At 29.5% G+C, this 13,861-nt stretch overlaps 1 long non-coding RNA gene across 1 annotated transcript; it reads left to right on the top strand.

Moving 5' to 3' along the window:
* Positions 1–4,682: 4,682 nt before the first annotated feature.
* LOC109158599 lies at positions 4,683–11,487 on the top strand. Its single transcript, XR_002050413.1, has 4 exons — positions 4,683–4,903; positions 10,143–10,240; positions 10,922–11,010; positions 11,103–11,487. It is a non-coding gene; the product is annotated as an uncharacterized LOC109158599 (long non-coding RNA).
* The last annotated feature ends 2,374 nt before the right edge of the window (positions 11,488–13,861 follow it).

Below are 13,861 nucleotides of genomic sequence, written 5' to 3'. Positions count from 1 at the left end.
GGCTGTTGTGCGGCCGGGTATGCATTTGATGGATGCGGTGGTGAGAGGTTGAGGTTGAGGTCCATCGTCTGACCCTGCTGTTGGGTAGCATAGTGGTCGGAGGAGCTCGCCGCATCCGCCTGGTCGTCGGCAAAGTTGTTGTGTGCCCACGGATACATGTTGATATAGAGGTCGGGTGCTCGTCAAGACGTTGGTTTCTTGCACGGGTCCCCACAGACGGCGCCAAAATGATACTGCTAATTATACGTAAGCAATATATAATAACACGAGACCAATTAAAGCAAGTAAAAGACTTTATTGATCACAATAGAGGCCCTAAGTACAATCTACTTGGTTGCTCTGAGTACCGACTGACTGCGGTCGGGATTCTCTAACAACAACCTATCGATCGTCCAAAAGTCCCCTATACTGTAGCTACTGTGGGTATTTATAGCCGCCATGCCGGGGACAAGATTCCAGCCGTTCGGCATGCCCTCCACGTAGCCACCACGTGTCATCCTCCCGGGTGCCCTGCCTGTCGATGTAGAGAGCCGCCACGTGTCCTTCGTCAACTCTCTCGCCAAAGGGCTACCGCTCGGTGGTCGACACCGTCGCTCGGGCAACTCCCGGTCGGCCCACGACCGGGTTCTTCTCAAGGAGCCCGACCTGTTACCTGCAAAGACAAAGAGAAAAGGACAAAGGCCTCTCGGTCGTGGTGAAGCTATGTCGGTCGGGTTATTCCCTACCATGGGCAATTTATATCCTGCACCAGGGTGCGCATTGAATTGTGCGCCCTGATGCAAAACGACATCGTTTCAGAATTTTATTTATTTATTTTTTTTAATGAAATTTCACTTCCTGTGTTGGCGGTTAATTTTCTTTAAAAAATATCTCATGTTCAAAAATATATATAATTTTATACTAGAATACACAAAATACACATACTTTTTTTTAAAAAAAAAAAAGATAATACATATAATCTAACATAATACATAATATACATCAACTTTTAATATAATAAACATCAACTCTTAACATAATACACATAAATTTCCTGTTTCGGATGTACATAATTGTATAAAAAAAGATGTAAACATGATTGTATAAAAAATGTACATGATTGTATAAAAATGTACATAATTGTATAAAAAATATACATAATTATATAATACACATAATTACGTCAACTCCCTACATAACTTACCAAAACGACGTCGTTTTAAAAGGCGCGGAGTGCACAATGTTACACGGGCCGTGGTGCAGGGTATAACGATCCTTCTATATGCTATTCTCTTTGGACCTACACAAGAAGTGAACGTGAGCATCTTATATACAAGAATTAATAAATAAATATAATGATGCCTATAAGTTAATATGATGCCTGATTTTATTATTATATTTGCCTCTCTTTTTTTTCTTTTTTTTCGTGGACTCGTCGTTCAAGTTTTATATTTTATTCATGTTGACTAAATCTATTTACCAGCAATACGATGGGCCTAGATCCATTTTGTAAGGTGAATTCGAGTCTAAAATTTATAATTTACAATTTACATACGGAATGTTTACAATTTCAATTGAGAACATTTAGTAGATAAATTGTAAATATTTAATATGTAAGATGGTTAACATTCAGTATGTAAAATTGTGTATTTGTCAACCCAGGTCCACCTTGCTAGGTGGAACTGAGTCCACAGAATAATTTGCCGCAAATTATGCCCTGGAAACGTGTTCACCATGAATGGTGAACACGGGTCCAAACGGTGTCGTTTTTACGAGAAAAAATTTTTTAGGTAATGTGTTGTTAACGGCGCGCGTTTGTTCAGATTATGAATTTTCTATTATGAGATTATGAATGTACTGTAAATTCATAATCTCATAACAGAAAATTCATAATCGCATAAAAGAAAAATATTTATTAAATTATGAATTTTCTGTTATGAGATTATGAATTTACAGTTATGTAATTATAAATTTTCTGTAAATTCATAATCTCATAACAGAAAATTCATAATTTCATAACAGAAAATTCATAATCTCATAACAGAAAATTCATAATTTCATAACAGAAAATTCATAATTTCATAACAGAAAATACATAATATCCTAAAAGAAAGTTCATAATTTCATAACTGCACATTCATAAATTCATGCTTGCACATTCATAATTTATGAATATTGAAGAAACGTGCGCGAAAAAAAAAAAAAAAAAAAAAAAAAAAAAAAAAAAAAGAATAACAGTGCACCGTTACCGTTGAGACCGTGTTCACCATCCCGATGGCATAACGATTGATAATTTTCCATCTATTTACTTTTTGCAAATTATATATGTATTAGGAGTTATTATGCACATTTGGGCCAGCCCTAGCCAGGGTAACGGCACAATGCCTCTAATTTTAAGGGGTTCAATATTTAAAAAAAAAAATATTTTAGATATAATTTTTTTTTTTTAGAATTCATAGATTAATCTTAATTGTAATGAAAAATAAAATTTTAGTAGAAATTGACATCGAAATCTTGGCGAATAATTTTGTGTATAAATATGCACGAAAAGTAACACATTTAAATTAACTTTTGAATTGTATTTTTTTTTCTTTGTTGAAATTTTATTCATTATACTTGGACAAAAAAATTTTAATTATATTTTTATATATTTTTGTCATAGAATACAAAACTTGAAGTCCAAATAGATTTGGACTGAATTACCTCATATATAGAGATTTTTTACATCTTTTAGACTTCTATCTTCATCTTTCAAATGTCTTTTGGAATTATGTATTTTACCTTTATAAATAAAAATCTCTATCATTATATAGTGAAATCTAAATGTTTATAAAATCTCTCTCTCTACATACATACATACATACATACATACATACATACATACATACATACATACATACATACATACATACATATATATATATATATATATATATATATATATATATATATATATATATATATATTTTTATCGCCCTATTATTATCTTTGTCTTTACATTTTACTCTATTCTATTTAGATTGCATCTCAGAACAAAAAAACAATGAAGTTTCAAATTAAACTCTTAGCCAGGATCCCTAGTTTTTATTTAACGGCCTTGATGCACATTGTGAATCCTGATATTGATTGTGTTTATCTTTTTAATATACTAGTATTTCACCCGTGCGATGCACGGACTAAAAATTTGAAATATCGTATTTATGTTAAGAAATTGATAATAATTGTTAGTCTTATTATAATCGAAGTATAAATATATATTGAAAACCGAATGCATTGCAAAATGTAAAATTACTATTACATATATACAGAATAATATTAATATGTATTGAAAATTCAAAAATATTACAAATTATTGAATATTTAAATGTAAACTACATTTCGTATTGTATTCAAATAAACAGTATAGTCCCCACATATTAAGACTTCGAGACCATCTGGATTACTAACCCTCGAGGCTGCTACGTACAACTGACCATGGTTAAACACATGTTTCTTTAATAGCAGTCCCACATGAGATAAAGTTTGCCTTGACTTTTGTTTATTGTCATAGCGTATGACAACATGACTGGAAATTGCTTCCTCTGAAATTTAAACGGTAGTATTTGGGTCTGTAGGAGTTAATGCCAATCGTGGTATTAGAACCTTGTTGCCTACCTTGTTTCCACAAAAAATTTGAGCTTCAATGACCTGGTTTTCTAATTGTGTAATGATCAACCTTGTCCCGTTACACAATCTCATTGAGTGTTCTACATTTCGCAAAAGCATAATTGGCGATCCAACATTTAATGTTAAAGAATCGTTTGTAACACCGGAGCATCTCAAACTGTTTAGAATTTTTTGTTGTGTGAACCTTTGATAACATATCAACATTTGTATCTGACTTGCATACCGAATCACAACTCAAATATGTCTTGGAAGTTGCTTCATTCATACTGTTCATGTATTCATTAACCTAGTCCACAACATTTAATTTTGAAGCTAATATAGCTCTAGACTCCAGGTATTTATGATCTTTTTGATCATTACAGTACGAAAGAAATGTGCTTTTAACAATTTTTTTTTATGAGGTCACCTTTATTTTTTAAAACTTTGCATATTGCATGTCCCGGATACACGACTAAATATTTTAAATATTTATGCAATTTTATAATGAATAACGATAAATGATTATAAAATGCAGTTGTTTAGGATAAAAGAAATTGAAGTACGTTAAATAATTAAATAAATACATGCATTACAAATATATTTAAAAAAACAAAACTTTGTATTCAATATTATGTAGAAAATAGAATATTACACATTATTAAACATTTTTATGATGAACTACGTATTATAATTACTTTTAAGTTTAATTTTAGTACCATTATTATTATTTTGTATTTATTTTTGAAAACACAATTAATGATATTGATAAAAATATTATTATGACTACTATTATTTTTGTTAGTAATAATAATAATAATAAGCATTATTGTTAATTTTATTATTTTTATTATACGGAGTATATGGTATCATTATTGTTTTTTTTTTTTACTATTACTATTATTACGAATTATTATTATTATTATTATTATTATTATTATTATTATTATTATTATTATTAATAAGAAAAAAAGATAGGGATTAGATGAAAACCAGTGGTGCTCTGTCTCTCTCTAGAATTTTCCTGTCGTCTTTGTTCTTCGACATCTCTCTAACTCCAGATCTGGAATTTGCAGTGATTTTTGAGTCTTTTTTTATGATTCGAAAGTTTCAGAGCACTACCAGTGTTCGTCTTAGCTAGATTTGTGGTTCCTAGGTTAATCTGTTACTATTTTTTTTTTCTAACCGTGATCTTGCATACGCAAATGTCGCCGGCTAATGTACTGGGAAGAGCTCTTCGTCAGATTACCAAATCCGGTTGAGTCTCTGACCATTGATGACGGTAACCGATTGTTTCAACATGATAGCCGATTTACACCACAAATCTAGGTTTTTAAAAAAAAAAAATCTTCTACTGACTTAGAGATTTTATTTCAATATGTTCAATTTAGTGTAAGATTTTATCATGCATGCTTGTATACTGCATTTTTAAGATCCATAAATGTTATGCTAAAAAATTTGTGTTAGATAACCCAAATTTGTCAGTATCCAGCACCTCAAAAATCTCATTAATAGATTATTTTTTTTCTGACTTCTACTTGAATACATATAATTTTTTCAATTTTCACCAAAAAAATAATTTCTTAAAAATATTCTACTGCTCTAGGAATTTTAGCTTCATACGTTCAGCTTACTGTTAGATTATTTAATGCATGTGTGTATACATATGTAGTAAGACCTTAAATTTAGTATCTGCGTAACTCATATTGTATACTTACAGACCCTGTAATAATTGTATCTGTATTTGTGTCGATTTACTAATTTTAGAAAGAACATATATATTGTTAAAGATGTATTTAAACGATTTGGTTAAAGAACTGTTTTTTTTACATATATGCAATCTCTAACAACACATAACTGAAGTTACAGATTAGTTTTATAGCAGAGAATTAGTAATTTTAGAATTGATTTTAGAAGTGTCTGATGAAATTTGAAAAAAATGCTAGAACTTTGCCTAAAAGCAGTGACAGATTAGTTTTATAGCAGAGGATTAGTAATTTAATAGTGGTGGCTGTGCATATATTCTTGGTATAATAACAGTTTATGGGAAATTGCAAATATGATTATTAATTGTCTTTAGTATTGAATACATAACCCAAAAGCATATGAATTTAAGTATGGGGAATTCTATTTGCACCACCCTAATTGCTATTTGTACCACCTATTTAATAGGTGTGATAACTTTTAGGTGGTGTAAATGAAAAATTGTTATTTGCATCACCTTCATTAATTTTAGTCAAACATTATTTTTTTAACAAATATTTATTATAAATGACACTTTTTCTCCTTAGGTATATGCTTTTAACACTTTTTCCCTCTTAGTTAGTTATTCATGTATCCACATTTGCCTCCTAGTTATATTAAAAGTGGCATGTTTTCTTCCTTTTATGTTTGATAGACATTTTTACCATTAAAACTAAATATTTCATTTATTTTTTCTTCTCCAACAAATTATTGTTTATATGTACGGATGGTCACGGTTCAGTTCAAACAATTTTTTTAATTTATTATTGTCAGTTCAAAATTTATTTATTGATTATAAATTTTATTTCTTATTTAAAAAAATTAATAATTATTTTTTTGTATTTTAATAATTATTTTTCAATTATTAAATTAAATATTGTAAATACAATATCATAATTATTTTGTCATATACTTAATAAAAATGTAATTTTAAACAATTAAATTGTGGTTCATGTTTTCTTATTCTGTACTTCAAATACCATTATTAAAAACATTTTTTTACCTATTCTAACATTACAAACAAATTTTTAATATTTAGTTCGTGCATCGCACGGGACAATACTAATTATATATAATATGATTAAGCCAACTATCATGTAATATGATGACATTTCAATTACCATTTCAAATAAATGGTCATAGGTCCGAACCTTGGGAGTGGAGCTTAGATTCTTAGGGTTAAAAATGTTTAAGAAAATATAGAACAAATCTAACTAATTGTGAAGGCACAACACAACTTTATTTTCTTATACTTACGATTCAGAACCGAAAAAATGAAATAAAATAAAATAACTATTGAATTTATATTATTTTAAAAATAAGAAATAGAATTTATAATAAATAAATAAATAAATAAATTTTGAATTGGCAATAAAATAAAAAATTGTTTCGAACCATAATCATCCGTACATATTAACAATAATTTGTTGGAGAAGAAAAAATAAATGAAATATTTAGTTTTAAGGGTAAAAATGTTCACCTAACATAAAATGTAGAAAATCTGCAACTTTTAATATAATTAAGGGAGCAAATGTGGATGAACAAATAACAGAGAGAAAAAAAAAAGTGATATAATCATATAACTCAGAGGGAAAAAGTGTACAATTTTCCCTTAACCGGAAACTTTTAATTCAATTGCTATAGTGTTCGGTTCAGTTAGAATCGAACAGTGGTCATCCCTACGTATACGCAATAATTTGTTAGAGAAAAAAATAAATAAAATATTTACTTTAAGGGTAAAAATGTCAATTTAATATATCGAAGGAGGGGGGGGGGGGGGGGGGGGGGAGGAATCGTCACTTTTACAATAGTTGAGGGGCTAATATGCTAACATGAATAATTCAGGGGTAAACAGTACTATAAGTATATAACTTAGCGGAAAAAAGTATCATTTTCTCTTAATTAAATTTTGAATTAAAAAATTATTAATTACACCTCATAAATGAGGTTTGACCAAGGTGGTGTAAATAGCAAAATGAATCCCCATTTGGCTATTTACACCACCTATGTAATTATTGAAAATTTTCACCTTTTTACAATTTTAAGATACTTTATACCTACTTGTGTTGCTATTTGCACCACCCTTTGGTCAAAAGTAGGTAAAAAGTATCTTGAGATTTTAAAAAGGTGAAAATTTTCAATAATTACATAGGTGGTGTAAATAGCCAAATGGGGATTCATTTTGCTATTTACACCACCTTGGTCAAACCTCATTTATGAGGTGTAATTAATAATTTTTTAATTCAAAATTTAATTAAGAGAAAATGATACTTTTTCTCATAAGTTATATACTTATAGTACTTTTTACCCCTTAATTATTCATGTTAGCATATTAGCCCTTCAAATATTCTAAAAGTGACAATCCCCCCCCCTCCCCCCCCCCCCCCCCCCCCTTCGATATATTAAATTGACATTTTTACCCTTAAAGTAAATATTTTATTTATTTTTCTTCTCTAACAAATTATTGCGTATACGTAGGGATGACCACGGTTCGGTTCTAACTGAACCGGACACTATAGCAATCGAATTAAAAGTTTCCGGTTAATGGAAAATTGTACACTTTTTCCCTCTGAGTTATATGATTATATCACTTTTTTTTCTCTCAGTTATTTGTTCATCCACATTTGCTCCCTCAATTATATTAAAAGTGGCAGATTTTCTACACTTTATGTTAGGTGAACATTTTTACCCTTAAAACTAAATATTTCATTTATTTTTTTCTTCTCTAACAAATTATTGTTAATATGTACAGATGATTATGGTTCGAAATAATTTTTTATTTTATTGCCAATTCAAAATTTATTTATTTATTTATTATAAAATTTTCTATTTCTTATTTTTAAAATAATATAAATTCAATAATTATTTTATTTTATTTTATTTCATTTTTTCGGTTCTGAATCATAAGTATAAGAAAATAAAGTTGTGTTGTGCCTTCACAATTAGTTAGATTTGTTCTATATTTTCTTAAACATTTTTAACCCTAAGAATCTAAGCTCCACTCCCAAGGTTCAGACCTATGACCATTTATTTGAAATGGTAATTGAAATGTCATCATATTACATGATAGTTGGTTTAATCATATTATATATAATTAGTATTGTCCCGTGCGATGCACGGACTAAATATTAAAAATTTGTTTGTAATGTTAGAATAGGTAAAAAAATATTTTTAATAATGGTATTTGAAATACAGAAGAAGAAAACATGAACCACAATTTAATTGTTTAAAATTACATTTTTATTAAGTATATGACAAAATAATTATGATATTGTATTTACAATATTTAATTTAATAATTGAAAATAGTATGAAAAAGTTACTATATATTATTAATCGCAACTAGCGGTATACATATTTAATCTTGAGTATGTTTACTCCTAGTATGCTACCCATGCGATGCACGGAATGAATATTGGACAACATTATTATAATATTATTTATTAAAAAATACATAACCTAATATCAACATAGTTGCAATTCATATTCATATATATATATATATATATATATATATATATATATATATATATATATATATATATACACACATACCATATGGTCTTGTGAAAATTACATGTTGTTAATACCAACATTTAACCATTAATATCAAAATTTAATTTTCACAAGACCATATGGCTTTATTATAATTAAGATTAAGATAATCATATAAAAACCAATTGCTGTTAAATCAAAGTAATTGTAGATTACTAGTATATATGTCCTTTAATGAAGGTGTGCATTCCTCAAAAAGAGAGAAATCAAATATAATCTTAGATATAAAATCACACTCCAAAATGCCATTGGAACGTAATGGATTGTCAACTTCAATATGACTGCGAAAGCCTAAAAAATCAATATTTTTCCCCCTTTTTAATTGGAATGAAGTTCGGAAGAGTAATATATAACACGTGTGATTGCAAATTAAAACAAACTCCCTTTGGCTTTGCTTACGATTCAGAACCGAAAAAATAAAATACAAAAAAATAATTATTAATTTTTTTTAAATAAGAAATAAAATTTATAATCAATAAATAAATTTTGAACTGACAATAATAAATAAATAAAATTGTTTGAACTGAACCGTGACCATCCGTACATATAAACAATAATTTGTTGGAGAAGAAAAAATAAATGAAATATTTAGTTTTAATGGTAAAAATGTCTATCAAACATAAAAGGAAGAAAACATGCCACTTTTAATATAACTAGGAGGCAAATGTGGATACATGAATAACTAAGAGGGAAAAAGTGTTAAAAGCATATACCTAAGGGGAAAAAGTGTCATTTATAATAAATATTTGTTAAAAAGATAATGTTTGACTAAAATTAATGAAGGTGGTGCAAATAGCAATTTTTCATTTACACCACCTAAAAGTTATCACACCTATTAAATAGGTGGTGCAAATAGCAATTAGGGTGGTGCAAATAGAATTCCCCTTGTTTTTTTATTAAAAGTATTGTAAATTAGTCAATTTCTTTTATTTATCTCATGTTTCAGTAAAATAGTTTTTATTGCAGATTTGTAGATATAGTGCATAACTTTACAGTGTGCATTTGTAAAGTTTATTCCTTGGAGGGTTTAAACCCTAGGCGCTACAATTCAACAATGTATTTGTCAAGTTATGCACTGTATTTTTGAGTAACTTTTTAGTGTTTACTAAATAGACTTTGCAAACATTAATCTTTTTTTTTTTTTGTGTTTTTGTGACTTATGTTTTTGAACACATCTATAACACATCTACATGCAACAACTAATTAATTATTTTTTTTACACAGTAAATAGGCTCAGTTAATACACAAATGAGGTTGCAAAGCTGAGGATGGAAACAAATTGAAAGAGTTGAATCTGTGTTAAATAGTAAAATTTGTGGAAGGTAATATTTATTGCTGTGGTTCTGCTTCCTCTTGCTGCCTATAGTAACTTTGCCAATTATTTGTCTCATATTGTTTGATAGTCTGTAGTTTGCTTTTTGCTGTGAAAACAGATTCTTTTCAATTCTTCTAGCAAGTGTAGATGACTATTCATTATTTTGACAATGTATACTAATTTTGTCCCCAATAAATAATGTAATCATGATGCACAGTTCTTTAGATCACATGTTTAAAGTTAGCTAACAATGTTTTTCCAGGTTATTGGCATATGATGAAAATGTTAATTCTGATGCCACAACTAGTATCTGAACCTATACTTAGTTCAATTTACTGCTTCTCATTTTTACAGATACGTGTCAAATCACATATCAGATTGAATGGAATTTTGCTGTCCGGACATAGATAGCAAAATCCATAAACTCTGATGTTTTTATCCTCTATTGCTGCTTGCATTTAAATGTTTTACAGTTCTAAAAAACAAATTTGACTGCATCACAACTTCTATGTGTTTTGCTCATATTGTTTGCTGGTCAACTTTTGATTTATACAACTGAGTTCCAAGAAATTAAATTTGTACATGTGAAAGACCCCATTTTATACCACTTTGAAGCATTGATAACTGTATTCTCATTGACTATGTTTGGAAGTCTTAAGGTTTTCTTTTGAATGTACTGCAAAGATAGTCACATGGAAAGCAGAGCTCAAAATCATTAAAAAAAAAAAAGACTTCTCTACTGCAGAAGATAGTCACAGTGTGAAAGATGGCTTTCAGGTATGAATCCAAGCCCAAACTGTTTTAGTTGTTTTTGCTGGATTTTTGCTCAGAGAATTCAAGGTTGTGCAATCCATGATGACTATTTGCAGGAGACCACCTTGTAGAAGATGAAAGCCAAATGGTTTTCAAATAGTTGATAATTTGGCCCATCAGCAAATCTTGGCTTCTATGGTCTTAACATAGGATTAAAGAGTGTGGAGAACTAAATGAAACGACACAAAAAAACACAAAACTACAGAAAGCAAGTATATTTCTAGCTCCCTTCATTTTGTGTTTCCATTTAATCTATAACATATATCAAGCAGGTTTAGCCTATTATTCAATCATTTTTAAAAATCTAATTACTTCCAATTAGATTTTTTCCATCTCTATGGAATAAGTTTAGCCTTCTTAACATTAACACCTTCACTGTTGACTTCATCCCCTGCCAATTGAATATTTAAAATATATATATATATATATATATATATATATATATATATATATATATATATATATATATTTTCTAGGCACATACATACATCAAGGTCTCTGGCAAGTAAATTAACACTACATAAGTGCATATTAGTTTTATTCATAAAACAGAGACAAAAAGACCTGGAAAACTGCTGTTAGTATGATAAAAAAACAAAAACAAAATTGGAAATTTTTTTTTACCTCATCGTGAAATAAACATTCTTTTCTTTATGAGCTGATATCCGTCACATATACATATTGGGAAGACTTTTTCCTTTGCAGAGTAATACGTATTTTGCGAAAGTTTTTCAGGGTTGCAATTCTTCATTTGAGTGGACTTCTTTATATAGAGGAAGAGTTAAATCAGGACTCTTATCATAGAGAAACGAAGAGTCCTTCTTTGGAATAATACATCATAATGATTATGCTATTTCAAATGTTATTTCAAAATTTTTGTATTCACATTACTCAGAAAAAATTTGTAATTTACAGCCTACTCTTCGATTTCCCAGGTTATTGGAATTATGCACGCGTGCCTTGTCTCGGGGCTTTCAAAGCCATTAATTCAGCCGTCGAAATAGATAATTAACCAAAGCTAAACCTGAGCAGTGGCTTTAAAGCAATGTGTTTAAAAAAAAAATCTGAAGGTTAAACACACAATAATTAAAACGACATAGTTTTAAGTGGGCGGGAAAATGAAGCAATTTGATTGGCCATGGCTATATGGCTTTAATATATAGAAGGATTATTATGTACTTAATATTATATACATTTATTACAAAATGTATATAATATGTTAATTAATTGTATAAAATAATTTTATTGTATGTACATAATTTGGATGGAACGTTATGCTGTGAGCACGTGCCCACCTTGCAAGGTGGGCACGATTCCATATCTATAATTTTTTATACTATAGATTCATAATTTCTATACTGTAGATTCATAAAATTTATACTTTAGATTCATAATTTTTAAACCATAGATTAATAATTTAAATACAGTAGATTCATAATTTCTATACAATAGATTCATAATTTCTATCACTACAAGAAAAATGCACATAGACAACGGTTAATAACCGTTGTCGTAGGGGTAAAATTTCTGTTGTTGAAGCCGGTGTTGTTGTAAGTCCCGCACATAGACAACGGTTAAAAAACCGTTGTCTTTTCTAGAAACAACAACGGTTTTTTAACCGTTGTCTATTAAGTGTTGTTGAAGTTGGTGTTGTTGTAGGTAACACACATAGACAACGGTTTTAAACCGTTGTCTTTTCTAGAAACGACAACGGTTTTTTAACTGTTGTCTATTAAGTGTTGTTGAAACCGGTGTTGTTAAAAGTCACTCACATAGACAACGATTTAAAACCGTTGTCTTTTCTCAAAACGACAACGGTTTTTTAACCATTGTCTATTAAGTGTTGTTGAAACCGGTGTTGTTAAAAGTCACGCACATAGACAACGGTTTTTAACCGTTGTCTTTTCTATAAACGACAACGGTTTTTTAACCGTTGTCTATTAAGTGTTGTTGAAACTGGTGTTGTTAAAAGTCACGTACATAGACAACGATTTTAAACCGTTGTCGTTTCTTTCAAAAACAACAGTTTTTGACCCATTGTCTATTCAGTGTTGTTAAAACAGGTGTTGTTAAAAGTGATGCACATAGACAACAGTTTTTAACTGTTGTCTTTTCTTTAAAAGACAACAGTTATAAACTGTTGTCTTTTGTAAAAAAGTCAACAGATTTCAAACTGTTGTCTATTGTAAAATAGACAACGGTTTTTAACCTGCTTAAATTTTAATCATATAAAAAATCAATTTATCCATTCACCATGGCCAAGTGTAGTTACATAGGAGCTACAAGTATATCAAAAAATCAATATATAGGATGAGAGATGTGAATCATCAATTGAATTAACTAACAGAATAGGAGCTACAAGTATATCAGAAATAGACCTCTAACTAACGCTCAGTAAAAGTCTAAACTAACTACACTATTCTATAACAACATTTGACTACTACAATTGTAACACAATAATAATAATAATAATAATAATAATAATAATAATAATAATAATAATAATAATAATAATAATAATAATAATAATAATAACACACCCCCTCAAGCTAACGGTTGGTGCGCCACAACATTGAGCTTGTCCCGTAGAGCGGCAAAACGCGGAGCTGGCAGCGGTTTGGTGAGGATGTCGGCTAGCTGGTCTGTACTAGAAACATAGTTGACAACGAAGTCCCCGGAGGCTACTTTATCTCGAACGAAGTGGTAGTCAATCTCCACATGTTTAGTGCGGGCATGAAAAACAGGATTGGCACAGAGGTAGGTAGCCCCAAGATTATCACACCACAGGGTGGCCGGCTGACCAGAGTGTAACCCA

Source organism: Ipomoea nil, unplaced genomic scaffold (genome assembly GCF_001879475.1).
Source record: "Ipomoea nil cultivar Tokyo-kokei standard unplaced genomic scaffold, Asagao_1.1 scaffold2823, whole genome shotgun sequence".
NCBI classification, from domain to species: domain Eukaryota; kingdom Viridiplantae; phylum Streptophyta; class Magnoliopsida; order Solanales; family Convolvulaceae; genus Ipomoea; species Ipomoea nil.
Note: the sequence above shows the minus strand (reverse complement) of the source record. Positions and strands in the feature narration are given on the sequence as shown.